Consider the following 10,802-nt stretch of genomic DNA (forward strand, 5'->3'; position numbering starts at 1 on the left):
AAAAAAAAAAAAAAGAAACCAAAATTACTTACGTACTAGCTATTTTATGGTCCCTTAAAATGCTTCCTTTGGAGTCATTTGTCTATTTAATGTTTATTTTATAGCCACTTAGAAATCCACCCAATTATTTGCAGGTTCCTAACTGATAACGTCCAGAAAACCAAGAAGTGTTGATGGATTGAAATCCAATGTCATAGTGTCAACAACAGTGTAGACTGGCATATCAGACAGGAATTGTGTCTAGATATGCATGACAGAAACATGTTATTGTCTCTGAAAATGACAGAGGTTTATTTTCCTCTGGTGTAAAGGAAGTCTGGAGGCATTTCAAAGAGTGAATGTCCCAAGGAAATGCTATCTTTCTACCTTACCATTGTTTTTATCCTCAAAGTTGCCTGAAGTTACAAAATTAACAAAGCTGCTCCCACCATGACTTCCACACCGCAGGCAGCAGAAAAGAGCAGAAGGCAAGAAGAATGCACTTCCTAGCTGAGTCATCCCCCCCTTAATGGATCCCACGAGACTCCACCCAACTCCTTCCACTTAAATCTCATTGATGGCTCCTGTAGAGGCTGGTGCTGTGATCTGAAAGTTTCTGTCCTTCCAAAATTCATAGGTTGAAATCCTCACTTCTGGTATTAGGAGATGGGGGCTTCTGGAGGTACCTAAATCATAAGGGTAGAGCCTTCAAGGAGGGAATTAATGCCTTATAAAAGAGGCTCCAAGAGGCTTGACCCTTCTACTACCTGAGGACACAGCATGAAGGTGCTGGCTCTACACCAGCATGGAAGAGGGCTCCATCATTCTGGTGTTTTGATCCTGGACTTCCAGCCTGTAGAATTGTGAGAAATAAATCTTCATTTTTATAAGCTGCAGTCTGTGGTATTTTGCTATAACAGCCCAGACTAAGATAGTTGAGAAATGTAATTTCTGGCTGGGTACATTGCTTTCCTTCAGGTTGTGTTTATAAAGATGAGGAAATGATAGGGGAAAATGTGTTTTAAGATGGCTAACAGGACTGATATGGGAATTCGAGTCCCTGCCCAAAGGCTCCCTTTTCAGGTCTTCCTTCCCACTCCCCTTGCCATGGAAATAAGGTATATAAATTGTTGCCTCTGTTGATGCTTGAAGCTCAGACCTCTGGAGAGTGATCTCCTCTGAGCCCACCAGTATAAAATAAACCTCCTGCCTTCCAAGATCTCTGGGTGCCGCTTGGTTTTTCCACCTGGTGATCCAGACCAAATTCCATAACATTTGGTTCCCTGACCAGGAAAACCAACCCCCAACCGCGCTGGGCCGTTGTTGCCACAGGTTTGGGGAAATGGCGAGGAACTGCAAAGGTGCACCCTGCCTGAATTTCAGCAGTCTCCAGCTCAGTCGCCTCCGGCCGGCCCCTCGCCATTCCCATCGGACTGGAGGTGACTTGGCAGGTGAGGCCCTGGAAACGATGTCAGAAACCAGTAAAGCCTGGGCCCTAAATCTGTCCTGTCCTGCCCAACCATAGTGGTAGAAGGGGGAGCTGATCACTCCCTGGAGACCCCAGTTGTCTCATCCATAGAAATTCTGTGGGAGGGAATGTAAAAACCTCTGGTGTGTATGTGAATGTGAAATGTGAGATTCGGTCTGGCTTGCTTGCCAAGTTCGATTCTGTAGCTCCACAGTGAGCACCCTTAAGGTCCCCAAAAGCCTACAGAGTCTGAGTGAGCCTGTCTGAGAGTCCGTGGTGAATGGCATACAGTCTATGGCGGCATCGGAATAGCTTCCAATCGTAAACCACAAAGCTGAGATGGCTATGGCTAAGTGTCACCTAAGTCCCTTTGGGACATGGCCAGATGGGCATCTGACTGGTCTCCTCATTAGAGGGGGCACCCCCACCCTTTTGTCTGTCTTTGAGACACCACCTCACGGGAACATTTGGGGGTTGGGACTGTGCAAAGAAGAGGTTTTCTGGAGACTATGGAATTATGTGAATTATTCCAGCTCACTTTTGGTGTAGGATGGCCCTCAGAGGGAACCTTAGGTGTCCCAACCATCTGCCGCATCTGGCATGTTGTCGCCGGAGACCCAGATAACCCTGATCAGTTCCTGTATCAACTCCTGGTTAGAGATTGCTCAAACCCTTCCCCCTTGGGTGCAATTTACCTGCAACAAACAGGGACAGGCTAGGGTCTTAGTCACCTCGACAAAGTAGCCCAAGGAAGGTCAACAGAAGTCCCAACCTCCACAAATTCTCACCAATGATCCAGAGAAAAAACCAATCTTGTCCCTGCCAGATGAACCCCCTGGTTCCCGATATTCTACCACGTTTGGTCTCCTCAACACCTCAAGACTCCCCCATATCAGCGGCTAGATTGTGCCCTTGGCCAGGCGCAGACCCTCTCCAGATGCCTGTCCATAGCTGCTGGTACTAAGAGGCTCTCCTCCGGGGGATCCGAGCAGGAACTAAGAGGCCCATGAATATGCCCAGCCGCAAGGGGAATCCCCCAGGGATTATTATGAGAGGCTATGCAGGCTTATACCCCGCTTGGCCCCAAGGCACAAGAAAGCCACGACAAAAGGACTGGGAAGGTCCAGCCACCCAAAGGAGGGAGGCCCAGAACCTCCTTAGCAAGGGGTCAGTGAGCCCGCTGCAAGGACAAAGAACATTCAAAGAATAAATGTCCTAACTGGGAAAAGTCCCAGAAACACAGCTGATGTGCACAAAAATCTTGCAAAAAGAGACTTCATAGGCCTAGCAGGAATAGATTCAGATTGAAGGGGACCAGGCTCACTTCTTTCTGGCCCCCATGAGCCCACGGTCAAAAAAAAGTAGGAGGCCCAATTATGACTTATGTGAACTTGAGGGCCACACGGTACAGCATGGTTCCTCTACCTATCTGAGTGCCCTATCCCTCTCCTCAGCCGTGATACACACTCAAAACTAGGGGCCCAAATAACCTTTGAGCAAATGGGACACACCAGCCCCCAACTGGATCCAAATGGAGGCTATTCTGTGCCCAGGCCCAACCAAGCTACCCACCTGAATACAGAACTGCCTTCCCCACTTTGTGAGCTAAGGACAACCCCCCTGGACTTGCCCACAACGGGGCGCCCAACGTTGTAGAGTTAATCCCAGGGGCTCAACTGCAGAGACAGTGACAATATTACCTCCCACAGGAGGCAAAGGCAGGCATCCAAAAAAGCAGGCATTCTGATTGAATTCTGATCACCCTGGAATACCCCGCTCTTGCCAGTCAAGAAGGCAGGAGGAGGGTACTGAACAGTTCAAGCCTTGTACCCAGTGGTCCCAAACCTGTACACCCTCCTCAGCTAAATCCAGGCTCTGCCAGCTGGTTCACCTGCCAAGGCTTAAAGGATGCCTTCTTCTGCCTCTGCTTGGCCCCCCAGAGCCAACCCTTGTTTGTCTTTGAATGGTCTGAACCAGACACAGGGCATCAAAAAAACTCACCTGCCCTCTTTGGAAAGGCACTGGCCAAGGACCTCGCTGGCTTTCCAAAGGAGGCCACACACCACCCTTCTCCAGTATGTGGATGACCTGCTCCTTGCCAGTGACACCCAAGAGAATTGTACAGAGGGTACAAGGGTCCTCCTCCAACTCTTGTCGGACTCAGGGTATCAGATCTCATGGAAAAAGGCACAGATCTGCCAACAGCAAGTCTGATACTTGGGCTTCCTCCTCTTGGGATAGGGCACCCAAGAAAAGAGAGTACTAGGGCCAGATTGAGAACCCCCTGTGTGGACAGAGGAGGCCAAAGCCTCCTTCCTAGAGATAAAGACTGCCTTTGGTCAGGCACCAGCCCTTGGCCTGCCAAATATAGAAATGCCTTTTAATTTCTTTGTGCATGAGAAGGAAAAGGTTGCCCTTGGGGATCTCCCACAGACCTTTGACCCTCAGCAACAGCCAATAGAAGAGGCTGGACCCAGTGGCGGCAGGATGGCCACCGTGCCTTAGGGCACTAGCAGCCACAGCTCTGCTCATTAAAGAGGCAGATAAACTCACCTGGGGACAAGAACTAAATGTCAAGGTCCCTCATGCTGTCGTGTCTCTCATGCCTCTCCAACTCACAGCTAGCACAATACCAGAGTCTCCTCTGTGAGAATCTATGGGTCACTCTTAAAACAGTGCAGACACTGAACCCAACAATTTTCTTACCTTCTGAGGAAGAGAAAAGGGATCATGACTGTTCTGAGGTGGACAGTAGAGTATTTGCAAGCCCCCCATATCTGCGTGACCAGGCCCAGCAGAACCCAGACCTCACCTTGTTCAGTGACATTAGCAGTTTCATCGCAGACAGCATTCAAAAGGCAGGGTATGCAGTGACATGCATTGATCCAAGCCCTCACCATTAGCAAGGACAAGCAAGTCAACCAACTCCCGGTACACCTGCTACACATCCATGGGGCAATCTACAAATAGGAAATACTAAAGCCCCTTGAGGCTGTCCGGCTTCCAAAAGAAGTTACAGTTCTATACTGCAAAGAAGACCAGAAGGTAGACAACCCTACAGTATGTGGAAACCGTCTAGCAGACAAAGCAGCCAAGACAGCAGCTGATAAGGAGACAGACATAGCTCCCTCCCCGATCTGTGCTGAGACCCCCACCAGGAATTCAAAGAAGGAATTGTTCCCCGCTTCAGCTTTCCAGCCACAACGTGCAGTGATAACGGGCCTGCATTCCTGGCGGACTGCTTACAGGCCTCAAAGCTCAGGGAACGTAGAGCAGATGAATCCCACCCTCAAGGGAACCTTAGTCAAGTTCTGTCAGGAATAAGACCTCCCCTGGCCAAACCTGTTGCCCCTGGTCCTCCTGCGTGTCACCAGCTTCTGGATCCATTTCCTCCCCTCTCCATCCTAGACCCTTCAGCATATCATTCTAACCACCCCTTACCAGAGCCTCTGTCCTCAACACTTGTCAGCCTCCTACCCTCCCTTAGGCTTCCTAACTTGGCTTGATTTCTCCATGTGCCCTCTCTTTAGGGGCGGTGAAGTGCAACTGAACAAACTAACAGGCCAAGACGTACAGATACCCCTGCATATTTATTCTTTAATCACAGCTTGGCCTCCTAAACAGTCAACTATACTTTCATATGACTGATTAGATGCCTCTTTCAATCTTTTCAACCTATGCTGCTCTTCTCCACACCTTACCTTGAAAATCACAATACAAACAGAGATGAACTCACTCATATCACCTCCTCCCAATCTACAAAGGTATTTATCTCTGAAACCATCCTGGCTTTGTGCTCCTTCCTCCAGAGGAAGTTTGGAATTGCCTTCCACTTAAGGATAATCTCCACCTACAACATTAATTTTAACCCCTCTTCAACCCTCCACTGTGCCCCTTTCCTCCCCTCCACCAGCTCCTGTTTTTAGTTCATGAATCTGCAGTGGTCCCTCCAACCAAGACAGCTTCCGGCTATCTGCCTTCAGAGCCCAACTACCTGAAAGAGTCTCTAGTTTCTCCACTTTCTCATCTTCCATCAATACTTCAGTCCACTGTACTCTGGTCTCCACTGTCCCTCCACTGAACATTCTCTCAGGAAGCATTGCCAACCTGATGGCCAACTTCAACAGTCACTTCCAGTTTCTACTTCACCTTGCCCAGCAGTTGGCTCTATTGACCATTCTTCCTTCTTAAAACTTTTTTCTCAGTGTCTATGAATCTACTTTCCTCTTCCTCCCTTCCTCTGAGTTATGACCTATTTTGCTTCTCACTTGTCTTCTGCCTGCTTTTTTAAATGCTACTGTTTCCCAGGATTCGGTTATTTCCCCTCATCATGCTCTCACATCATCTCATGACTGTGTCTTAGCCACATCCACTGATGCAGTGATGGTGCCCAAATCTTTATTCCAACTCATGCACTGTGTTAGCTTCAGAACTACATTTCTAATTCCCACAAAATGTGCATACTTCAATGACCTACAGACACCTCAAGTTTAATGTTCCAGAGCCAAGTTCATTATCTTTTCCTACTTATTCCTTGCCTCAGGAAATTACAAAATCATTTCCGGAGGTCATTCACTGAACATTACCCTAGACTCCTTCTCACCCTCTACATCGAATCAGCCACCAAGTACTATAGGATTTCACCATCTTGACACCCCTTGCATCTCTGTTCCCTCCATCACCTCCATGGCCATGGCTACCACCTTAATTCAGGACCTGGTCATTTCCCATTTCCACTACTGCCATTGCCTCTTAGCGGGTTCCTTGTCTCCAGTCTTCCCTTCTCCAACCATCCGCCAGATGACTGTCAAAGCAATCTTTACACAATGGAAATGTGAACTTCACACTCTAATCAAAAAAACCTTTAATGGCTCTCCCATGTGTGCAGGTAAAGAGCAAACATCTTAACACTTGAGGTATCCATTGGCCCTGACTGTCTCTCCAGTCTTGTTTCTAGTAATTCTCCACTGTTTTAAAATCTACTGTACATTTATACTCACTCACATTCCCCAAACACACTATCGTATTCTGTCTCTGTGCCTTTGTACATGTAGTCCTGCATTAAAGAACACCCTCCCTCACTTGTTGGCCTAGAGAAGTCTTGTTCTTCCATATATATCACTATGATGAAGCCTCACATAACCACCCTCACCAGAGTGATACAGCTTGCGTCTTTCTTTGTATAATCTGTGCAAAAGCCAAATAGCATCCATGTTGAAGTCTGATGTAACTCTGCTTTAAGAACTGCCTGTCCTTCTATAAGGTCCTTAAGGACAAAGATTGTAAACTTTGTGTCTTCTGTCTTCATATCATCAGCACCTAGGACGATGCTACTAGATTGCTGTTTGGAATTGATCACTGCTATTGTTATGAGACTATTGCTATTTGAACATAAATGAATGTCCACGATTTAAATCTCAATATTTAAAATGCACAGTTACAAAATAAAGACATTTCTGTAGCTATAAGATTTCGAGAAAAAAATAATAAGAGCCCTAAAAACAAGTAACAGTTTCATCTACTTAGTATTCTTTAACTATACCCCAGACTGACTTCAAGATATTACTATTTACTAAGACCCTTCTCTATTTTGTGATAAATCGAATCCACTTACAAGTTATGGCAAGCTACGCCAGCCCACTTCCGTAAGAATTCTGTTTCTTTCTGAGTCTCTATGGTCAGTTCAGCAAGGTATGGCAAGGAAAGCACATCCTGAGTGTCAGAAAAACCAAGGCCTGAATCAAAGCTCAATCTTTTAACTGCAAATAACTTGGAGATATTTAATCTTCTTGAATTTTTGAATCGTCATACAGGATAATTGAAGCAATTCACACCAACACTTCATCCATAGGTATAGTACATAGTGACTGCTCAGTGATGTTTATTTCCTTTCCCTTTAACAAATAAAAAAAATATATTTTTACATTTTTACCTGAGCACCTCTTTACAAAGATGACAAAAGCCTCTCCCAGAACCCAGCTAGTTCCTCCCTAGATTGACAACGAAGAACTCTCACCAACTGTTCATTTTCTCTTTACAAAGTAACACTTTTCCTCTTCTCCGGGTCTTTCTTTCTCTGTTTAGCTAAATCTAAACAAAGTGATCAAGTCAACATAATAGATCAAAAATATTGATTTACCTTAAATGCTAACCTGCTGCCGCCAGTTGCTGGGATCTGAAACTAGGGACGCTCCCACTCCTCTGGGAGGGCTCTGCTCCTCCATCCACCTTCCTCCCAGTCCCCTCCTCTCCTCAGACTTGCTGGCCACCCCCTTCAGGCTGATTGCACGGCCTGGAATCACTAAAGCAGATTCACAGCCTGAGTGGCTCAGCTCACTGTCAATCCCTACCTTGGTTCTGCCTTTTCTCAAGTTTACACTTTTGTTGCCTAGGAAATCGGGTGGCTGTGAAAGCCCAGGTTGTTTGTCTTCTGAGGGAAGTCGGCAGGAAGTGTAGCTGGCAATTGTTTGGTTTGGAGGATGGCATTAAAACTTGCCTCAAATGTTGTATAAGATAATGTTCAACAAATTGTCTTACTTTGTTAGGCAACCTCTTCCTGCTCTTCTGTTGTCTCTGAATAGCTTACTGCTAGGTGTCTCATGATCTATCCAGGGAGACTTGAAACCTCAGCACACAGAAGAAGCCATAGGTGTAATTGTAAGTGATTCAAAGCCCTCTCTCCTCCACATCCTCACACTGATAGGATATCATTCCCTACTGTTTCCATCCTTGGTGTCTTCTTTTCTCTTTTCTATTCCTCTTCTCTTTTTACACTTGTTCCTTAGCAATGAGTTTGCCAGATAAAAGGCAGTCTAGTGCCCTGTTTAGAAAACAGTGCCTCTGCTAGGAATTTACCCAAGGGATACAGGAGTGCTGATGCATAGGGGCACATGTACCCCAATGTTCATAGCCAAATCATGGAAAGAGCCTAAGTGTCCATCAACTGACAAATGGATCGAGAAGATGTGGTTTATCTATACCATGGAATACTCCATGGCAATGAGAAACAATGAAATCTGGCCACGTGTAGCAACATGGATGGACCTTGAGGGTGTTATGCTGAGCGAAATAAGTCAGGCAGAGAAGGACAGATACCATATGTTTGCACACATAGGAGGATTAGGAGAAACTTAACGGAGGACCATGGGGGAGAAGAAGGGGAAAAATAGTGGGGGAGAGGGAGGGAGGCAAACCATGAGAGACCCTTGAATGCCGAGAACAAACTGAGGACTGATGGGTGGGGGGAGGGGAAGGGGAGTGATGGGCATGGAGGAGGGCACTTGTGGGGATGAGCCCTGGGTGTTATATGAAAAACAACCTGACAATGAACTATTTAAAAAAAGAAAACAGCCTAACCTAACTCATGCTTTCCTTCAAGACATCCCACCCTGCCTCATCATTTCCATCCTTTCTCTTGCTTCCATCACGAAGTAGTACAAAGAAACTAGGACATGTGTTCCATGTTCTGTTCTGCACTGTACATCAACTTGGATTCTCAGACAAGTGTGGTCATTGATTTCTACAATCTCTAGAGAGCTTATTATATTTGTCTTTTCCACTTCTCAGCCCTGCCTTGGAGATCAAGGTGATATTCTCTGTGAATTTTAATGAAGACTCGCCTGGATTGAGGGAATTTCCAGCAGAGTGTGATTTGAGGAACAAGAAAAGGCCACTTGCAAAATAAGTCCTTTGTGTCTCTTTTAGGGTTACATGCTGTTTCAGAAGGTCCCTGTATATGGTACATGACACCCACCAAACACTAAAAAGCTATTTGATGTGCAACCAGTCTCCACCCTAGGATAGTTCTGAGTGTCTTCCCTACACATCATTAGCTTTTTATCTGAAAACTTCCTTCCTTACTGCAGCTGAGCTCATGGAACTACACTGTGTCATTTCATTACACTAAGTGAAATTACTAAGCTAAACTAATCACTGAGACAAGATGCACTGCCAATGACAGACAGATCTACCTTTCAATTAATTCATCACTAAGACTGTGGGAAGCCACTTGAGAAGACCAGGATCCCCTGCTTCATCTTTGCATCTTCCAAATTACTCAGCATGGCGCCTTGTACAGACATAAACTCAGTCAGTGTTGGCTGAATCAAATTGTTGAACTAGACATAATGCATTAATAGTAAGGGCTTTCAAAATATGAAAACTGCTTTTCAGAAATAGCTAGTTCCTTGACTAGGTAAAAGTTTAAGACAAATATTCCATTTATCTCCTTTTCATGGTTAATTGGTTGACAAATAAACATCTCACTAAGCCTGCAATCAGGATGTGATAAACCAAACAACAGAAGATTGACATGAAGGAAAATCACATCTATAGAGCATTTCATGTAGCTAGGCACACAAAGAATCAATATGTGATCGTGGCTGGTGGTAATGGTAGGAACACATAAGTGGAAGATAATGAAAGGAAACATAAATGACAGATTGAACTTCATTTCAACATCTTAAAACATATCTCCAAATATATGCATTTTATATGCAGATCCTTATAGTGTGTCATATACCATGCCCATTAAAGACCGACAAATTAAATATTTTGCCTGTGCTTATCATTTTCCATGTGTTTTTTTAATAATTATGGAGAGACTCCTGGTCCCAATCACAAAATAAACTTGGATTATGTCTCAGTATGTGAACCTGATCCCTTAGTCTGTTCACCATAAGCCCTCTGATTCTCTAGAAAGTAACTCAAATTCTCATACACACATATCTCCTCCTTCATCAAAACTGTACTAGCTCTCCTATTTTAGAAATTATTAAAATGTGTCTGCATTTCCAATAATACTCAAATGCAACAATAATTCATGAATACTACATCTTAAAGTACATAATAGAAAGATACTTAAAAACACATCTCACACACAGAGTTTTCAAATCAATTTTAAAATATAACTTGTGTAGACAAACTACATTATTTGGGTATAATACAAATGTCATTCTATTCACCTGTTGACGGGCATGTATATTTTTCTTAGTCTGGGGCTATTAGAAAGAAAGCTGTTATGAACATTTCTGTACAGATTTTGAAGTGGACATATGTTTTCATGAACTTGAGTAAATACCAAAAGTGAAATGGTTGGTTCAGGTGACAAGTGTGTGCTTAACTGAAAAATTGCAGAGTGATTTTCCTATGTGGCTACACCATTTCACGTTCCCCTCAGCAAAGGAATGGGTATGAGTCCCAGTAGCTCTGTCTTCTTACTCACTAATGATATCAGCCCTTTTAATTCTAACAAGTCAGGTAGATGTGCTTTAGTTTTATTTTGCATTTCTCTAATGACTGTGTCAAATAATTGTTCATGTGATTATTGGCCATTTGCATATCTTCTTTTGTGAAG

The sequence above is a fragment of the Hyaena hyaena genome, unplaced genomic scaffold (genome assembly GCF_003009895.1).
Source record: "Hyaena hyaena isolate Hyena2069 unplaced genomic scaffold, ASM300989v1 scaffold_310, whole genome shotgun sequence".
In the NCBI taxonomy this organism is placed as follows: Eukaryota; Metazoa; Chordata; class Mammalia; order Carnivora; family Hyaenidae; genus Hyaena; species Hyaena hyaena.